Raw genomic sequence first — 20,152 nt, 5'->3', positions numbered from 1 at the left:
TTTCCATTAAAGTGAAAAGGACAAAAATAAGGTACAACTCCCATTCCATCAATGACTACTTATGATATTGCAGGCATGGCGCAAAGTACTTTTTATTTAATTAAGAATTAGTAAGGACTAAAAACACAATCCACATGCAAATGATATTAAATGTACTCCATGTTTTAGATTTTGATGAGTTAAACTTTTATATTAACTACCTTCTCTGCCTTTCCCAAGGCCTTCCATGTCTGTCCACAGGCACATTACCTCTCCTCCTACAACTCACCCCTAGCCACAACTGCCCCCCTTGTTATTCCTTGAACACCAGGCATGCTCTCAGCTCAGGGTCTTTGCTCTGGGGAAACAGGCAGAACTTTTCTCAGCATAATTCATGGACAAAGATAGATGCACCTACAGTGGTCATATAGTTGAAAAGTGGTTATTCATGCTATGGAGCTGATTTATAAAACTGATCTGGACAAGGAGAAATCCAAAGTACTGTCCAAGACCAAACGGTAGACTTCATAAGAGAGTCACAGGCCATTACATGGCCCTAAAACTGAAGCTCTATAGATGGATGAAACGAGTTTGGGCTTAGTTACCTTAGAGAAAACAAAACTATTCCCTAATAATTCTCTCGATATATGGAAAGAGTATTTTAAGGGAACTACCAAAGCTGAGACTCATTTATTTTTATCTTCATCCCATCCCACCCTAAGAAGGACGTAAGGCAAACCCACTAACTTATAATAGGATAGATTTTGGTGAAGTATAAAAAAATTTTGGAGGATTATTCATGAATAAAAACAGGAAAATAATGAAAAGGCCTCAGCTCTGTTAATACACCATGCTTGGTGACATGAGCTGAAATCAGATGGCATCATCCTAAAAATGCAAGATTTTCTGGAAGCCACATTTCCATTTCAGATGATCTTCTCTCAGAAAACTCCCTAACCCTCACCTCCTGAAGAAGTTTACTTTGGACCAAATGTTTGTCCAAAATTCATATGTTGAAACTTAATTACCAGTGCTAAGGTACTTGTAGGTAATCATATCATCAGGATGGAGTCATCATGAATGGGATTAATGTGCTTATAACAAGAGACATAAGAAAGATGAATGCTCTTTCCCCATGTGAGGACACAGGAAGAGAGCAGTCATCTGTAAACTAGAAAGAGAGCCCTCTCAGAAATCAAATTGACTAGCACCTTGATCTTGGACTTTCTAGCTTCCAGAACTGTGAGAAATAAATGTTTAAGCCACTAAGTCTATGATATTTTGTCATAACAGCCTACACATACTAAGTCAGAGGCTAAAGCCAGTGTCACTTCAATGCTGAAAGGAGAGTCCCAATTCCTCAAATGAGCATTCCCCTAGCACAGAAGAAATTATACCTCTCACTTTATCTATGTTTACAAACCAGGCTATTTGGAGTAGAAAAAAAGGAATAGCAGAAAAAAGGTCAAGGTAGTCTTCAAAACCTCAGTACCGGGGCGCCAGGGTGGCTCAGTTGGTTAAGCATCCAGCTCTTGATTTAGGTTTGCATCGTGATCTCAAGCTCCTGGGATCAAGCCCTGTGCTGGGTATCAAGCTCAGCAAGGAGTCTCCTTGAGATTCTCTCTCTCCTTCTCCCTCTGCTCCTCTCCCAGCCTGTGCTCCCTCTCTCTCTCTCTAAAAATAAATAAATAAATAAATCTTTAAAAAAAAAAAAAACCCTCAGAACCCCCATTTAAGAGCAGAACAACCCAAACTGAGAAATGAAATTATAAAGCTTTTACCCAATTGCTTATACCCATTACTTAACTATAAATTCACTTGTTACATACTTCCTCTGATGCTTTTCTCTTTTAATAGCTTAGCAGGATAGAAACATGTAATTAATTTCAAACACCCAATGAACCACGTAATACAGAAAATAATACAAGTAATACCAAGACTTTTTCAGCAACTATTTCAAACATAGGTGGAAAATTATGTCGATTTTGTGCCAGGCATTGTGCTGTGCAATTTAGATGTATTATCTTGGTCAGTCTTCACAGTAATCCCCATTTCACATATGATAAATTTTCATATATGACAAACCCCTTAACAGAGGTAAAGTAACTTACTTGAGATCACAGAACTAATACACAGACTTAAACTCAGGACTCGGCATCCTTGTATTTAAGCACTACACTATGCTACCCCTCTCAAAGGGTATTTATAGTCTCTAGGAGAGGCAGATGTGTAAACCAAAGTGACTGCACAATCTTGTACTAATTACAGTTGTAGAATTATAGTGTCTAGGAAAGCATCACAAAGTGATTCATGCACTAAATCATACGGATCACATTATAGACAAGAAAGGAAAGAGTAAATGGGAGCAAGAGAAGAAAAAGTGTGCATGAGTGCCCAGAGGAAGGGTTGGGGGCATGAGACAGTTTAGCAGGTATGAGGAGTGACAAGTGGCACTCACTGGAACATTCCACAGGGGCATGACAGAGGGTGAGGTTGAAGACTGAGACATAATGACAAGAGCCTTGCCTACTGGGCTAACAGGCTTCGGTAACCCAGAGATGGACCTGAAAGAAATGTTCATTTTAGAAAGAAGGATTTCAGAGCATTGGGGGAATGGCTTAGAAGGAACAAAGTAGAGATACAGAGACATGGAGAATGTTATGGCATCATCCAGGCTAGAGATGATGAAGTCTCAAATAAAGACAAGGAAATGGACAGGAGATGTTAAGGTCAGAAGATACTTAAGAAGTAAAATCAGTCAGACATGATGAATGATCCTGTGTATGAGGAAGTGTCTAAACCAACTTCCAAATTTTGGCCTCAGATGACTGAGTCAATGGTAAGATCACCAGTCTCAATAGTGAAAATTCTAGAAGGAATTGGAAGGCAACTTGTTGAGTTTAAATGCATGTAGGGCATTCAGGGATAGATGCTAAGAAGGTTCTGAAGCCTGGAGAAGTGGTCCTGTGTTTTCGTACTCGCTCATCATTAGTACAAATTAGGGGAACATACCCAAGAAAGCACAACCACATCTTATCTAAGGAAATGAAGTTGAAGTATTGCTAAAAACCCTGAACTTTGTGTATAAAACAAACCTAAGAAGACTCTGAAAGGTGGAGGGGAGAAAGGAAAACTGACTAGGGGCCTTGGGACTTGAGGACAACACGATGTTAAGTCCCATGGGTTTTCTTTTTGCTTCACATACCCAAGACAGGGTAGTGGAGAGGCCAGCAACTCAAAAACCAAAACAGGTACAGACCAAAAAAAACCCAAGAAAAGTTTGCTCCCTCTATTGGAAGGACTGGGAGAAACACAACCTAGCAAGATAAAAAAAGGTTGAGACAAAAACCACTCTACCCCAGCCAAACACCACAGAAAAAATATGGCCCCCATCTCTTCCATCTGCAATGGCCAACCAAGAGCCCAGACTTCCACTATCACCCATTCCCAAGATGACAAACTTACCAAAAGTGGAGAACAGATGCGTGGTTGCCAGGGGCTCGGAATGGTGTGGGTAAAAGAGGTGATTACAAAAGGGTAGCATGAAAGCCGTGTTTGTGGTGATGGAATGGTTCTGTATCTTCATTACGGTGGTGGTTATATGAATCTACACTTGTGACAAAATGGCAAAGATCTATACACACACATCTTGTACGAGTGTCAGTTTGCTGCCTTAGATACAGCCCTATAGTAAGAAGTAACCATTGGGAGAAACTGGGTGAAGGGTACCCAGAATCTCTGTACTACCTTCGCAAGTTTCTGAGAATCTATAATTATTTCTAAATAAAAAGTTTTCAATTTTCAGAGAAACACACACACACACAGAACAAAATTGTACATAGAAAAGGGTCACCAGATGATATTTAGTTTTAGTATTTCTTTCATTGGTGCTTTACTATAGGGATGTCTGAGTTTATTAAAATTTATAGCACTTCAACAAAACAATAAACTACACTCTGCAGATTCTATCCAGAAGGAGCTAGATATTTCTCATTTTCCACAACATGCTTGGTTGCAGCCCCAGTTTGTATCTCTAGCTCTACTGTTTTCTAATTCCATTACCTTATCAAGAGCGTCAGTCTCATCTGTGAAATGGGGCTAAGAATACATGGCACCTGCATGGTTGTATTTAAAGTTCTTTCCAGGGCACCTGGGTAGCTCAGTCTGTTGAGCATCTGATTCTTGATTTTGGCTCACGTCATGATCTCCAGGTCGTGAGATCGAGCCCCGCATTTGGCTCTGCCCTCATTGTGGTGTCTGCTTGTCCCTCTTCCTCTGCTCCCCCCCCACCTCTCTCAAATAAATAAATGAATAAAATCTTTTTAAAAATTAATAAAAGTCCTTTCTTAACACTGAATCCAAAATGGGGGAGGGTCCCTTTAGCCAATTCTCTCTCAGCTGTGGTACTCTGTGAAAAAGAAATACAGGATAGCAACAACCAAGCCAAGAAAGACAGTGCAGAAGCTTGCATACATTGTGCTAAAGAAAAATTATAGATGTGTCACAAATGAACAGCAATGTTAGAAATGCTCCAGACGTATGATGCTCGTTGTATAAAATGATGGAGCATCAAGTGGCAAGACCAGAACTTACGGTATAACAAAACGCCACATGTTTGAGCGAACCATATAGTCCCAGCATATAAAGGCTCCCAGAGGCACCAAAAAGCTACTATCTTTGCCTTTGCTTCTTTGATTCCACGAGCGACCCCTCTACCAGCCTGGAAGGAGAGTCAACAGTTAGGAGGCTGTTGGCCAACAGTAATGAGCTAAAGCATTAGTGATGGAAAATGAAAGGGAGATATAAGAGATATGCTGATGATGAATTAGACATCAAGATAAAGGAAAAAAATAAGAATGACATACAGGTTCTGGCTTGGGGGACACATTCAAGGAGATACGAAAAACAAGAGGGAGAGACAGGAGTAAATATAATAAGTCCATTTGGGGACATATTTAACTTCAAGAGTCTGTCGATATACAGATGTGGAGCTAAAAGAGAGGCCTGTGGCAGAGGAGTCAATTTGGGGTTAGTGGCATGCTAACTATAAGGTGGAAACATGGGTGTGGCCTCCCAGGAAGGATACAGAGTGAGAAGAGAAGAAGGCGAAGACAGCGCCCTGAGGAAGGCTGAAACACATGTCGGGCAGGAGAGGTTACTGGAAAGGCCACTCAAAAAGAGCAAGCAGAGAGGAAGGAGAAGATGGGGAGAGAGGGAAGTCCTGGAAGCCAGGTGAGGAAAGAGAGGGGCGTGGTAGGGTGACCCATGGATTTGACACATGGATGTCAGTGGTAGTGGTGGGGTCCAGGGGACGCCGCACCAGGTTGCCGAGCAGGCTTGACAGCAGATGAGAAAGACCAGCCAGCAAAGGTAGAGTGCTCTGTGGATCAGTGGGTCTGAAACCAGACCCCCAGCCATCAGCATCACCTGGACACTTGTCAGAAATGCACGTTCTCGGACTCCAAAACTACTGAATCAGAAACTCTGGGGAGGAAGCCCAAGAATCTATGCTTTGACAAGTTCTCTAGATGATGCTGGTACCACCAAAGTTTAGGGTACACAGATCTAAAGCTGGGGAAGGAACTGTCAATGAGAGAAAGAAGGGGCGCCAAGGGAGGAATTTGCTTTTCAAAATGGGAGATTTTAAACATGCTTCTATGCTTTGAAGAAAAGAACATTTTTAAAAAGAAGAAACCGGAAAAAAAAAGGGGGGTGCCTGGGTGGCTCAGTCGTTGGGCGTCTGCCTTCGGCTCAGGTCATGATCCCAGCTCCTGGGATCGAGCCCCGCATCGGGCTCCCTCAGCGGGAGGCCTGCTTCTCCCTCTCCCACTCCCCCCTGCTTGTGTTCCCTCTCTCGTGCTGTCTCTCTCTGTCAAATAAATAAATAAAATCTTTTAAAAAAAGAAGAAGAAGAAGAAGAAACCAGGCATAAAGGAAAAGAGAAGTGTCGGAACCAAGTCTTGGAAGAACCAGAAAGTGGATGGTGATTATTTTGAGTTATAAAGACAGAGAAGCAGCCTAATAATTCTATCCCAGTGCTGGAACCCCCTGTCCATTGGGCAAAGCAATGAGAACAAGATACTTGTGTTATGACAGGTCTGCCCCTGACACTTCAACCATTCATTGCCTCCTCCAAAAATCAATTTCATTTACTGTGTGTCTAATAGCCTCAAGATTTAGTTTTTTCATTTCATGTGAAACGTAAAGTTTAGGGAGGCCCAATGCAGATGAACAGGCCACCTAAACCAGGTCTCGGGGCTATTTGTAACATGCAAGCTCAACCCCACCATATTCAGGTATCCTGGCTAAGCTATTTGGTTCCATACTGGAACTTCTCCATGTTTGGGGCCACGTGAGCTACAGTGCTCAGAGTCATGACCCGAGGAAGCCAGGAGGAGGAGGAGCAGTATTTTCCCAAGGCCAGAGGCAAATGAGAAAGGATGTCTGGGGCTTTTTCCAGACAAAGTTAAGTAGAAGACACTCACCCGGTGGCTTCAACAAAAACGATATTCTACCTTCTGGGGTGATTCAAAATGTCAAATACAGACAAAATTTAAAGAGGGGGGAAGAGATTTGTCTGGTAGGAAAAAAAGGTGGGGGAGGCTGCTGGTTATGACAGCCGCCGTTGGTAATGCTGACTTTGTTTTTCCTCTGGACAAGCTGGTCTGCAAAGGCCTGGCGCACCCAGGCAAGAGCCAGAGGCAAAACAAGTGTCTGTACAGGGGACTTAGAGGGAGATTCAAAGATTTGTAACTTTCATTAACCCAAGTCTTACTTTCTTTTTTTTAAAAAAAACATGGTTCTAAATCTTTGTGGTTCTAACCCCAGGTTGACAGCCTTTAATAAGGAAGTCCAGACACTGGGAAACCAAAAATAAACAGAACTATGGACCGAATCACATTCTCCTTTGAAAGTTGCTGTTGAAAGCCCAAGGGAACACCATTAACATCACAGGAAAAGTAGGCAATTAATTTCCTTTCTAGGGGCTTTTAGAATGTCTACCAGAATTGATCCCGGACAGCAAATGAATGCCGCATCAAGACATTCATCCAGGTCACCAGTTAGTCTCCTCGAAGTCCTGTCTGGTAAGAACTTCTGTTGACTGCCAGCGTGGATGAGGCATGAGGGGTGAAGAGAGAGCCCCGGTTCCCAGCACCAAGCCATGCGTTGTCCACTTCCAACTGACGCTGGTTTTCCTCTTTCCTACCCCACTTCAGGGAAAGGAGAGTCACGTTTGGGAACTGCAAGGGAACAAAGAAAGAAATACAGATACTCAAAAGGATCCGTCCTGATTGCTGTGGTCAAGAAGCAACAAAGAGTTATAAAAATAAACCTGGTAGCTAACCCTTGAAAGCAAGCCAGTGCAATTCTTCAACAGGACACAGCTTTCTAGGGTGACAACCAAGACTATGGATCAAAGAAGATTCCCTTTTGTCTGCCTCCGCTTCTCAAAGGATGGTGAAGATGCACTGAGATGCCAGTAAACGTGTCCATAAGCTGGAGGAGAAGCCGAGCCAGAATTCAAGGCACCGGGTCTTATCAGGGAAGCAAAAACACTTGCAGAAAGCTGCTGGCCTTCCTGCCACACACATGGTGGCGGCGGGGAGGGGTTAGCACTTCAAATGCATGCAAAGGTGCGGTAATGGAGAAAGCTACCGAGTTCTTCTGCACATTTTAGTTACTTTCCTAGAAACAATAGCCCAGGTTAGAAGGGAAGAGGGTAAAACTCTTGGTCTGTCCAAGGAGATACAATCTAATGACAGCACACTTCAAAACGAGAATTGAGCAGAGCAGACGTAACCGGGCTCTCCTCTTACAGAAATGGGATCTCTGGGGCCAAAGTAAAACGGGTTAATCACTGGGCTAAATGGTCTCTGGGCACCTGGCCTGAATGGGATCTCTCACTTTTGGGTGTGCAGAGACTCCCTAGAAGAGCACCATAAATAGAGTGGAAAGTGTTCCATTCTCTCCCTGGGAGCATGTTCTGCCCACGTGATGCTACGTGACTGCCACACGGCTGGAGGACAACAGGTAGTCTGTCCAAGCAGGTAGCTCTTGTCCCTTTTTGCTCTTAAATTTTTCTGAATTAGAGCTTTTCTGACTTCAGTGCTCCCATGTAAATCAAATGTCTGTGGAGCGCCAAGAAGCAGGACTGACCTGTGGCAGGAAAGACTAGGGGCTTAGAAGGTATTTCAGTGTGAAGAAGGCCCACGGGAGACTTGCAACCCTAGGTCTTCATTTCTTTGAGACCAATACACTTTGCATTTCTAGGTTCAAAAAGATCCCTCAATTGAATATGTTGACAAGATAGAAGAGAGGAGTGCAGAGCCCTTCCCCCATGCAGAGCACAAGAGGTGACAATGGATCATTTCAGAGAGAAAAAAAGTGCCAGCCACCTAAAACAAAAATCCAGCCACCCGTTCACAAGAGTCCAGAAGCCTTCAAGTCTCTAGGGAGATGTGAGTTGTGACACAGGCAAACACACGTGGCCCCACTGCCCAAGAGATGGAAATGTCACACAAATGAGGATGTTGTGATTGTCAATTACGCTAGAGGCAGGAAAGAGTCAACCCCTTCAGATTTAGGACCAGAGAAAACCAGAGTCCCACTGCCTATATTTGAACAGACCAAAAGAGACCTCAGAAATGAATTTTAAAGTGCCAAGAGATAAATATGTATGTTTCGGGCAGCTTGATAAATGAATGATGCCCCAGAAAATAAACATCTCGCCAGAGGCATAGGAGTGTGGCCCCTGGTTATGAACAAGATGTAATTTATGTGTAAATCAAGAATTTTTTTTGGATCCAATGCCAAAGAAGTTTTCATTTACGAAGATGACTTTGGTGTGGTACACAGAGCACAGGATACCCGTGGCTCTACGTCATGTGTCTCCGTCTTCTTGGGTCAGCCGGCTCCCTGCGAGTAATACCGGCATCGGCCAAGGTGCCTGTTTGCTGTTTTCCCAAGTCCTCCCCAGCTGCTGCTCACAGCTCTACTTGGAGCTGGGCAACACCTCTCCTCCTTCCTCCTCTTTGCCTGGAGCAGCATCTCTCAGCTAAATACATATTTGCACCAAAATATCAAGGCCCCCAAATGGAATTTTAATCACATGCACCCTTAATAAACCAACTAAGATCTCCTAAAATGGTGGTCACTAAAATCAAGTAAGAAGGGAAAGAGCAAAGGAGCCAAGAATATACAATGAGGAAAGGTCAGTCTCTTTGATAAATGGTGTTGGGAAAATTGGACAGACACATGCAAAAGAAACTGGACCACTATCTTGCACCATACACAAAAATTAACTCAAAATAGATTAGAGACTTGAACGTGAAACCTGAAGCCATTAAACTCCTAGAAGAAAACACAGGCAGTATCTCCTCCTCGACGTAAGTCTCGGGGAATCATTGTTTGAATCTGACACACAAGCACAAGCAACATGAGCAAAAATAAGCAAGTGGGACTCCATCAAACTAAAAAGCTTCCACACAGCAAAAGAAACCATCAAAAAAATGAAAAGGCAACCTTCTGAACTGGAGAAAATACTTGCAAGTCATATATCTGATATGGAGCTAATATTCAAAATATATTAAAACCTCATATAATTCAATAGCAACATATATATATATGTCCAATTAAAAATGGGCAGAAGATCTGAATAGACATTTTTCCAAAGAATACAGATGGCCAAAAGGTACATGAAAAGATGCTCAACATCACCCATCACCAGGGAAATGCCAATCAAAACCACAATGATGTATCACCTCACACTTGTCAGAATGGCTAAAGTCAAAAATACAAGAAACAACAAATGTTGGTGAGGATGTAGAGAAAAGGGAACCCTTTTGTGCTGCTGATGGAAATGCAAACGGGTGTAGCCATAGCGGAAAAAAATGTATGGAGGTTCCTCAAAAAATTAAAAATAGAACTACCATATGATCCAGTAATTCCACTTATGGAATATTTATACACTTCTGGGTATTTAGCCAAAGAAAACTATATACATATCTATAAAGGAATGTTATTCCGCTATAAAAAAAGAATGAAATCTTGCCATTTGTGATACACAGAAGGCCCTCAAGGACATTACACCAAGTGAAATAAGTCAGACAAAGAAAGATTAATACTATATCATCTCTCTTATAGATTAAATTTAAAAACAAAAAGCAAACAAACAAACAAACAAGCTCATAGATACAGAGGACAGATTGGTGGTTGTCAGAGGCCAGGGGTGGAGGGTGAGAGAAATGGGTGGAATGGTTTGGTTTTTATTTTGAATAAATTGAATAACAATGTTTTCTAAATAAAGTACAGAAACACTACAAACTGACTCTCAAGCAGGCATTCAGTCCACGATCTTGACTGTGTTTTCTTTTCTGATGGTTTTAGGAGATGAGAGGGTAACATAGTCCGTGGTGAGCAGCAGTTGGAAGGCTCTGTGACAAAGGACAGTCACCTTAAACTTCAATTTAAGAAGGATATTTAGAGGTATTGCAGGACCAGCGACCAGGTCAGTCTGAGAACATCTGAGAGCATATGAAACTTGAGGAACCTAACACACTCCGAATTATCGAGCAGGAAGAAATAGACCTTTCCGACGTTAATTTTGATGTGTGCTTCCAATACCTTTTTCTGAAAGCTGCAGAGTGCATAACTGTCGATAAATATATCTTTATAATTAGTAACACAAACCAAGAATAGACCTCTTCTCTTGATTTATTCTGTTTATTTTATAAAATATTTTTCCAGAAGTTTAAATATAAGTTTATTTCTTGAGGGATCACGTTTGACTCTTTGGGAATGCAAAGAAAAGACACACGGCAGCGGCCCTGAGCACATATAAAGAGCCAGCAGCAGGTCTGTTGTGTGTCAACTCCCTTGCCCCAACGTCCCCACATCTCCTGGTATTTTTTACCTTTGACTTCCCCAAGGAGAGCCCTTGGGGCAAGGGACGGGGAGGATGGGTCCCGGCGCTCCCAGGCCAGCTTGCCATGCTGCTGCGTGCGCCCTGTTCCCTTGCTAACCAAGCCGGTTCATCCGTGCTAGCGAAGGGCCCTCATCACACACCTGCAGGCGACCTGGGTCACGGTCCATCAGTAAGAGGTACGCAGGGGAATTGGAACAGGGCTGGAGAAGCTCTTCTAGTTAAAAATATATATTCCTATAGAAATAGGAACATCCTTCCCATTTCAGCTTAACAAACGCCTACTTTTTTTTTCTTTTTTTTTTTAAGATTTTATTTATTTACAGGGCAGTGATGTGCACAAATAGGTTTGGGAACCACTACCGTATTAAGATAAGGCCTAAGAGAAGGGAACATTTTTCCCTTTACGCCATTCATTGGCCTACTTTCTTTTTTTTATTTTTTATCACCCTTTCATAGTTAAACAGCTTTATTTTCATGTAAAATGTAAATTGGCCACTTTATGTAAAATATAAATTATATAAAATATATTTGGCAACACATATATAGTTATCTATACACATAATAAAATACGAGAGACTGAATATACACACTGACAATAGCCAGACCGCATTCAAAGATAGAACTTGGGGGCACCTGGGGCGCTCAGTCAATTAAGCATCTGACTCTTGGTTTTGACCCAGGTCGTGGGACCACGCCCCACATGGGGCTGGTGCTCAGCACAGAGTCTGCTTCAGATTCTTTCTCCCTCTCCTTCCCCCTCTGCTCCTCCCCATTCTCTCTCTCTCTCTAAAATAAATAAATAAAATCTTTTAAATAAGTAAATATTATAAATAATAATACAAATAAGTATTTATTTTAATATAAATACTATAAATAAATAATAATATAAGTATTTATATTAAAATAAATACTATAAATAAATAATAATATAAATAAGTTTATTTATATCAAAATAAATAAATAAGCAAACAAATAAATAAAATATGTTCTTAAAAAGATAAAATTTGGTCTCACAAGCTGTCACAACCTGCCCAGCTGCAATAATCAGCCTAGGAAACCAGGCAGAAGGTGAAAGCAGAAAAATCTAAGTTTCTCAGAAATGATGTGTCCAGGCTTGCCCACATCTCACTCACCCCACACAGGCAAACACCCAAACACCCAGCCTCAGACCGGCCTCTGAGGACAACACAGGGACAAGCGAACTGAGACCCACAGTTTGCATTTTCAGTTTCAAACAATGTTTTAAGAAAACACTTCCCAAGAAAATGGTCGTGAGAAGCTCAAACACAAACACTCTCATTTATATGTCGTCCTCAATCAAGATGAAAAGGGCTAGGATAAAAAGTTTCCTTTCCATGCAGCAGGTTCCAACCCCTGAGTTTTACCACCACAAGTTGAAAGGATGTCCCGGTCTACCAGTGAGACGGCCCTCGGGCCCCCGGAAGGCTCTCCAAGTGGGTCCTCCTCCTGTCTGCTGGCTGAATGCACAGTGAGGACACCTGGCCACTTGTCATTTACACAAAATGGGGACAGCATTGCTTTTTATCCAGGCAATAAATAATACTGCAAAGTTGCTTGGGTTTTTTTTTTTTCTTAAAATTCTCTCAAGATAAGTTTATTGTGAAAATAAAAGTCAAAATATTAAAACTTTTCCTTTACCTCTTAATGCACAGTAATAGAATTTGGAGGTCTTAGGAAAAAAAAAAAAAAAAAGCCAAGTGTTTTACAGGGAGTATCTGTCACGCTCAGGAAACATCAAAGCATCTTAACATGTGTTTCATAAATTCACATCAACAGAACTTGCAATTTAAAGTTACATTTGAGGGGCGCCTGGGTGGCTCAGATGGTTAAGCGTCTGCCTTCGGCTCAGGTCATGATCCCAGGGTTCTGGGATCGAGTCCCGCATCGGGCTCCCTGCTAGGCGGGGAGCCTGCTTCTTCCTCTGCCTCTGCCTCTCTCTCTCTCTCTGACTTTCATGAATAAATAAATAAAACATTTAAAAAAAAAATTAAAAAAAAATAAATAAATAAAGTTACATTTGATGACATGCAGGCTACCCCAAGAGATGAGAGGATCAGAAAGCTTTGGGTGGAAGAAGGAGAATTTCTATAATCTCATTTGACAAACTACACTTAAATAAATTGGGTCGTTATTCCCCTTTGTATGTCACTTTTGCTGGGTTAATATTTAGTGGCCAACGAATAGAATCTAGACCTAAATTCAAGCTAATTTATCAAAATTTGTCATATTTGTTCTTGTTGCATTCATTTTGTACATTCTAGTATAATATATACTTAAAAGTGTAAAATTACTGAACTAAAGAAGCTATGCGTGTCACACTTAACATTACTCCAACTTTCAAAAATATGAAGCAACCGTGAATATTTCTACGGGATAAATATTGACTGGCCAAGTGCCCATTTTATTCTCTATGTTCTAAAAGGAAACGTTACCTGTAAGTAAAGAATCCATACCTACAGAGACATTATCATTTTGGTATCTGTTGACTTAAACATCCTTCAGAACTAACGACAGTTTACAAATCCACAAAAGCCTTTCCTTGCACTCCATTCTCCAGAAGCAAAGGCAAAGAGACAAGGAGATAGATATTCATTCTGGCCAGCTTTCATGAAAAATAAGAAAGTTCTGCCTTAAAGTCTGATGTCCTGAGCACATTCTTCCCCTCAAAACATTAGGAACGGTGAGAACAGAATAGCATGGTCTAGGCTTTCTCCCACACCCCAGGAGGGCTCCATCTAGGGGCTGGAGAGCAGACCATTCAGGCCAGGCCTCTCGGCATTGACGATGCTTATATTGGATGTGCTGAATGGCACTTGCAGATGATTCCTTTCAAACCAGAGGAGAGTTTCTCATGACCAACGGGAATGGTTAGTCTTGTGTGTCAATGTGACAAGGCTAGTGTACCCAGTTACTCAAGCAAACACTAGTCTAGGTGAAAGTATTCTGTGATGTTTCTAACACCTAGTCAGTTAACTTTAAAGAAAGCAGATTACCCATGATGATGGGAGTGGCCCTCATCCAATCTATGGAAGGAGGATAGAAGAAGAAGAAATTTCACCTGCAGACTGCAACACCAGCTCCCGACCAAGGGTTTCAGGATGGCTCTTCCTAATGGCCTGTCCCAGGGATGTCAGACTTGCCAGCCCCCACAATCGCTGCCTTTGTTTCTCTGGTAGAACCCTGACTGAGAGACCAATTGACTGGTCTAGGATGGTATCAATCTAAGCTCATCGAGAAATAAAGGACCTCATTATATCCTAAATGTTAGTCAGTTGCCAAATCCCGAAACGTTGTTGCAGACCTTTAACATGATTTGCTACTCTGCCCTTAAATGTCATGGGAGTTAGTAAGAACATTCTCTATTGTACAAATAGTTAATGCCGATTTCTATCAAGTTGAAAAGACACTTGAAATTGGCACTTACATCAGTTGGGGTTCCACTGTTGTTAAATGGCTGTGGCTTTTCAGGTGGAAAGAGCACACGTGGAAGATGTTTTCTGGAATGCTACCACAACCAAAGTCCCCTAAAATTAAGTAAAATTAGGGCGCGCCTGGGTGGCTCAGTCCGTTAAACATCCGCCTTTGGCTCAGTTCATGATCCCAGGGTCCTGGGAGCCCTGCCTTGGAGCCCCTACTGAGCAGGGAGACTGTTTCTCCCTCTCCCTTTGCCTCTGCCCCTGCTTGTGCGCACACGCGCTCTCTCACTCTCTCTCAAATGAATAAATAAAATTTTTCAAAAAAAATGAAATAAAATAAGTATGCCGTGATGAATGCTAAAATGAAGTTGGAATTGGTGTCAGCCCATTTCCTAAGTTGCAGCTGTTCCAATAATTTCACCTTACCTGTCTTATTTCAGTAGCTTTCTGGAGGATTTTATTTTATTTTTTTGTCCACATCTAAGAAAGAATCTGTGTTCCAAATTTTTCACACAAACTGTCACTGAGGAGTCCTACCAGTTCTCTCCCCACCACAAGACTACAAATTTTATTCCTGTTACATTCCTCTCCTGCCAAAATAGGCCCTATGGCTGGGTGGTTTTATTTTGTTCCATCATAAGTGGGTTTAGTATAAGCTTGTCCAAAAAAGAGATAGCAGTGACAGTTAAATTAAAAGTGGCACCAATTAATGTATTTAAGGAACACCATATGCAAACAGACAACAGATGAGGAGAGAAACTTTATACATGGAAAACACACCAAGCTTCAGGAATAAGCAATTTTTTAAAAGATTTTATTTATTTATTTGAGAGAGAGAGAGAAAAAAAGCGCAAGCAGGAGCAGAGAGGAGGGGCAGATGGAGAGGGAGAAGCAGACTCCCCGCTGAACAGGGAGCCAGAAGGATGGGGTCGGTCGTGGGGCTCAATCCCAGGACCCCAGGATCATGACCTAAGCCAAAGGCAGTCACTTAACTGACTGAACCACCTAGGCATCCCAATAATAAATTTTTAGAAGGGCTGTACCCCCAACACATTATTAGTGAAAACCCCAAAGGTCAAAGGAGCATAAAGTGGGATCATGTTTCCTGCTACCTGACTTCCCTTGGGCTGCAACTGCAGCCTGGGAAACAGTAGCATGGGGGTAAAATAATCAGAATATGGACTGGTTCACACCCTCTCAGTTCTCCATCTACTGCAGGACTTTGGGTCCATGTAGGAGACAAAGACTCTCAAGCCACCAGGCCCCTCTGGTTATCACAGCCACGAAAGATCACTTGCCTCCGCCTCTAGATACTGCCAGAGACAGGACCAAAATGTCGGCAGACTGTTTCCTCCTTTCCACCTCTTTCCCTCTGTCGTACCATTCTGTGCCCAATCCTGCTCTTAAGGAAGAACCTGACATCTGTCATTCCCCAGAGTTAGTGTGTTACCCTGGGCTCTCAGAGTTTTGACAAGTTTATATTTGCTCTAGCCATGGAATCTGTTCCTTATCAAAGAGATTTCTGGCATCAGTGGCAGGCTGGGGTGGGGGAGGCAGAGAAGCCAACAGAGCTTTAAGGAATTTTATGAAGCTAGGAAGACAAAAATGGGATTTTAGGCTATGAAAGTGGCCTTAAGAGGCCAAGATACCAAAAAGAAACTTTCCTAATATAGAGTATCTATGAAAACTATACAGCAACCATCATACAAAAAAGAAATCCCAAGATTGAGAATAAAATAATATGCCACTATGATCACACTCTGTTCAAACAAATGGAGGTTTTAGCCAGTATAATTAAACAAAACAAAGCAAAACAAAACAAAACCCAAAAAGCTAGGAATAAATCTGATGAAGATTTGCAAGACATCTACACTGAAAATTACAAATATTGAGAGAAATCTTTAGAACTATGCCATGCTCATGGATTGGAAGACTCAATATTTTAAAGATGTCAATTATTCCAAAATAAATCTATATCCCAGCAGAGATTTTTGTGAAAATTGAAATCTGATTTAAAATTTATGTGGAAATGCAAAGGTCCAAGAAGAGCCAAGACAAGCTAGAAGAACAAATTCAATGTCTTACATGAGCAAATATCAACACACATCATAAAGCTACAACGATTAAGAGAGTGTGGTATTGGTGAAGAAACTGTCACTTGATTTTTACAAGAGTGACACTTCAGTCTAGTGAAGAAAGAATAGACTTTTTAATAAATTGCCCTGGAGCATTTGGAAATCTGTATGTAAAGAAAAAGAAATCTTAAATCCCTACCTCACACCATACATAACAATTAACTCCAGATGGATTATAGCTGTAAAAGTAGGTTGTAGAAAATAAGATAAAGATTCAAGGGGCAGGGGTTGGAAGATAGTATCTTGGTGTAGGCATAAAAAAAAAAATTTAAGAAGGGACACCTGGGTGGCTCAGTTGGTTAAATGTCTGCCTTTGGCTCAGGTCATTATCCCAGGGTCCTGAGATCAAGTCCTGCATTGGGCTCCTTGCTTGGCAGGGAGTCTGCTTCTCCCTCTGCCTGCCGCTCCCCCTGCTTGTGCTCTCTCTCGCTCTCTCTCTGACAAATAAATAAATAAAATCTTAAAAAAAAAAAATTTAAGAAGACACACAGAAATAACCATAATAAAATGATGGATAAATTTGACTAAATTTAAAAGAATTTCAGTTCATTAAAAGACACTAGTAAGAAAGTGTAAAGGCAAACAACAGACTGGGATTTGCAATGCAAATAACCAATGAAAGACTAATATCCAAAATACATAAAAACTCTTAAGTCAATGAAAAAAAAAAGACCATCCAATAGAAAACTAGGCAATAGACTTGAACAAACAGGCACTTTGGCAAACAAACATCCAAATAGCCATGAAACGTATGAAAAGGTGCTCATCATTAGTAATCAAGAAAATGCAAATTGAAACCACACTGAAATACCGTTAGGTACGCACTAGGACATGAACTAATGAGAATATTAAGCAATTGAATTCCCCCCATAGACTACTATTAGTAATATAAATTAGTACAATCAATTGAAAATCTTTTGGCATATCCACTAAAGCTGAATATATGCTTCCCCTACGACCAATGATTCTGCTCCTAAATATATCCCCCAAAGAAAATGAATACATATGTGTACCCAAAGAATGTACAAGAATGCTCATGGAAGGACTCTGCATAGTAACCAGAAACTGGAAACAGCTCTAAAGTCCATCAACAGAAAATGGATGGTGGTTTATTCCTATAATGGAATGCTATGTGGCAATGAAAATGAACAAACCTGCTACATGTAATAACATGAATGAATCTCACAGAATGAAGGAAACCAGACTTTAAGGAGTTACCTACTGTATGATTCCATTTATATCAAGTTCAAAACCTTGCAAAACCAACAATCCATGATTGAAGTCAGGATATTGGCTACTTTTCCTGGGAGGAGGGAATTTACTAGAAAGGGCCCTGAGGAGGATTTCTGAGTTGCCAGTAACGTTCTCTACCTTGGCCTGGATAGCATTTATAATTTCTGTTCAACTTGCAGAAATGAACACATACTTTTCTCTATTTTTGTTATACTTTATTAATTTTTTAATTTATTAAACTCACGACCATGAGATCAAGACCAGAGCTGATATCAAGAGTTGGACACTTAACCGACTGAGCCACCCAGGTGCCCAATTTTTGTTACACTTTAATAAAAATCTTCCTTTTTAATGTACCAAAATGTACATTTATTATTGTATAAAAGCAACAGTAAATGGGGGGTGACAGAGGGACAGTTATTTCTTCAAAAGTATATAAGGGAGCACCTGGGTGGCTCAGTTGGTCAAGTGTCCAACTCTTGATTTCAGCTCAGGTCATGATCTCAAGGTCGTGAGCTCGAGCCCTATGTCGGGCTCTGCACTGGGCATGGAGCCTGCTTGGGATTCTCTCTCTCCCTCTCCCTCTGCCCCTCCCTACCCCTCTCTAAATGTGTGTGTGTGTGCGTGTGCACGCACACGCCTGTGTGTGTAGGACTCTGTAAGTGGTTGAGGTTGCCTGAGATTTAAACTGGAAGCCCTAGAAGACCAGAAGTTGAGACAGAAGCTCAAATGACTTCCAAAAACATTATACAATTTCTTTGCACATTGAAAATGACCTTTTGGTTCTTTATGTCTCATTCCATTCTTTCCGTTCTGTTCTCTAAATGCCCTAAAAAAATCTACATAGTACAATAAACAAATTGTGTTGTTTGTTCCTGGCCCATTGACATCATGTCAAGGCTTGAGCAAAAAAGTTAAAACCTTAAACCCAAATCCCTTCCTCACTATGTCGGTGCCACCGAAGCACCACAACAGCCCAGAAATGGAAATGAGCATCTTGACCATTTCTCTGAGGAACCCCACAAAGGCTCATTGTGGTATTGCAAAGGGCAAGGCTTCCAGGGCAAAATCCCTCAACAGGAAGGATTTTGCCTCGCCCTGGCTGTTCCAACATAGCTCATGTAGATTGCGCTGCAGAAATGAGTTCTTCCTCTGGATAAATAATGTTCAGAGGAGCGAGTAAAGAAGGAAATTGGTAATAGTATAGCGGGGAAAACACTACTGAATTTAAATTCTGGCTCTGTTTCTAACCAGTTATTTAGTGCTAGCCAGCTCACAGAACCTATCAGCACATAATGTCTTTGCAAAATAAATATATGACTGGGTGGTCATTAATCCCCTTCACAGTGAGAACGTTCTTTGAAACTCTGGCAAATCCTTTAAAGTAATTCAAGTGGGGAAAAAAAAAAAAAAGACCCTATCTTTGATACCCAGGCTATACCACGGGCTCTAAAGCAGAACTATGTCCTAGTGCCCTCCGGTGGATGACATATGGCAATGCTGTGTCACACATCCTGGAATATTAACTAGGTGAGTTGTAGAGCAGACATTCTTCATTCATTCCCCCTCAGGGAACTTGTGTTTTAGGAACCTAGGGTTGTATTCCCTCTGCTAGAGCCTCAACCAGGCGACTGTGCTGTTTAAGCCCGTGACTTTTGATTCTTTTTTCTCACATATCAATGAATATAACAGTGCATGCACAGTAACAAACAGAATTCTTTAAATGAAGCCAAATACCAGCATGATTCTTTTAATCCAACTGGTCAGATGGTCATAAACAAGAAGGAAATGTTTACTTCTATTTTCCCCAATGTTTGGACAGGATGTGATTTCTAATCAGAAGCACTTGAAATTGTTCTGGGCAAAATTAAAACCTGCGTCCAAGTAACATGTTCTAGAAATCGAAATCTCCCTATTTACTTCTCACTCTATGGACACATTAGACAACTTCCAACTTTAATTGTTCTGAACATGGTGTGGCCAACATGATTATCAGTTCCCAGTTACTTGGGATCAAGTATGGAATGCCTACTCTCCCATGCTCAGATTCACAAACCAGCACTATCGACAGCATCCTTGAACTTCTCGAAAATAGTCCTAGGGCAGACTGCATAGCTATTGGGAACTTACTATGTGTCAAATACTGTTCTAAGCACAGGAAATAAATGATGCCCCCAAATGGACACAACTATTATAGGACGATCTTAAAAAGTGTGAGATAACCAAAAGTACTCTATGAAATTTAACTATGTGAAAGCCTTTCAAAAGCTTTCGGCTTAAAAAAGGTCTCATTAATTCTGTATACAAAGAGAGAGCACTTGATCATTCCTAGGCTCTAAATTACTATTACTATTTAAGGTTGGTTCTATATGTTAATGGTGATGGCTACATAATGATTTGAAGGATGCCAATGAAAAAGCTCAATATACAGCAGGAAAGCAATC

General features: G+C 41.2%; 1 long non-coding RNA gene across 1 annotated transcript in view; it reads right to left on the bottom strand.

Annotated features, from left to right (window-relative positions):
• Nucleotides 1-6,844: 6,844 nt before the first annotated feature.
• Nucleotides 6,845-20,152, bottom strand: part of LOC116639218 — a 72,597-nt gene continuing 59,289 nt past the window's right edge. Inside the window, exon 3 of the long non-coding RNA XR_004300778.1 lies at nt 6,845-7,220. This is a non-coding gene — a long non-coding RNA (uncharacterized LOC116639218). The remainder of the gene's footprint in view (nt 7,221-20,152) is intronic.

The sequence above is a fragment of the Phoca vitulina genome, unplaced genomic scaffold, assembly GCF_004348235.1.
Source record: "Phoca vitulina isolate PV1807 unplaced genomic scaffold, GSC_HSeal_1.0 scaffold17, whole genome shotgun sequence".
NCBI classification, from domain to species: domain Eukaryota; kingdom Metazoa; phylum Chordata; class Mammalia; order Carnivora; family Phocidae; genus Phoca; species Phoca vitulina.
Note: the sequence above shows the minus strand (reverse complement) of the source record. Positions and strands in the feature narration are given on the sequence as shown.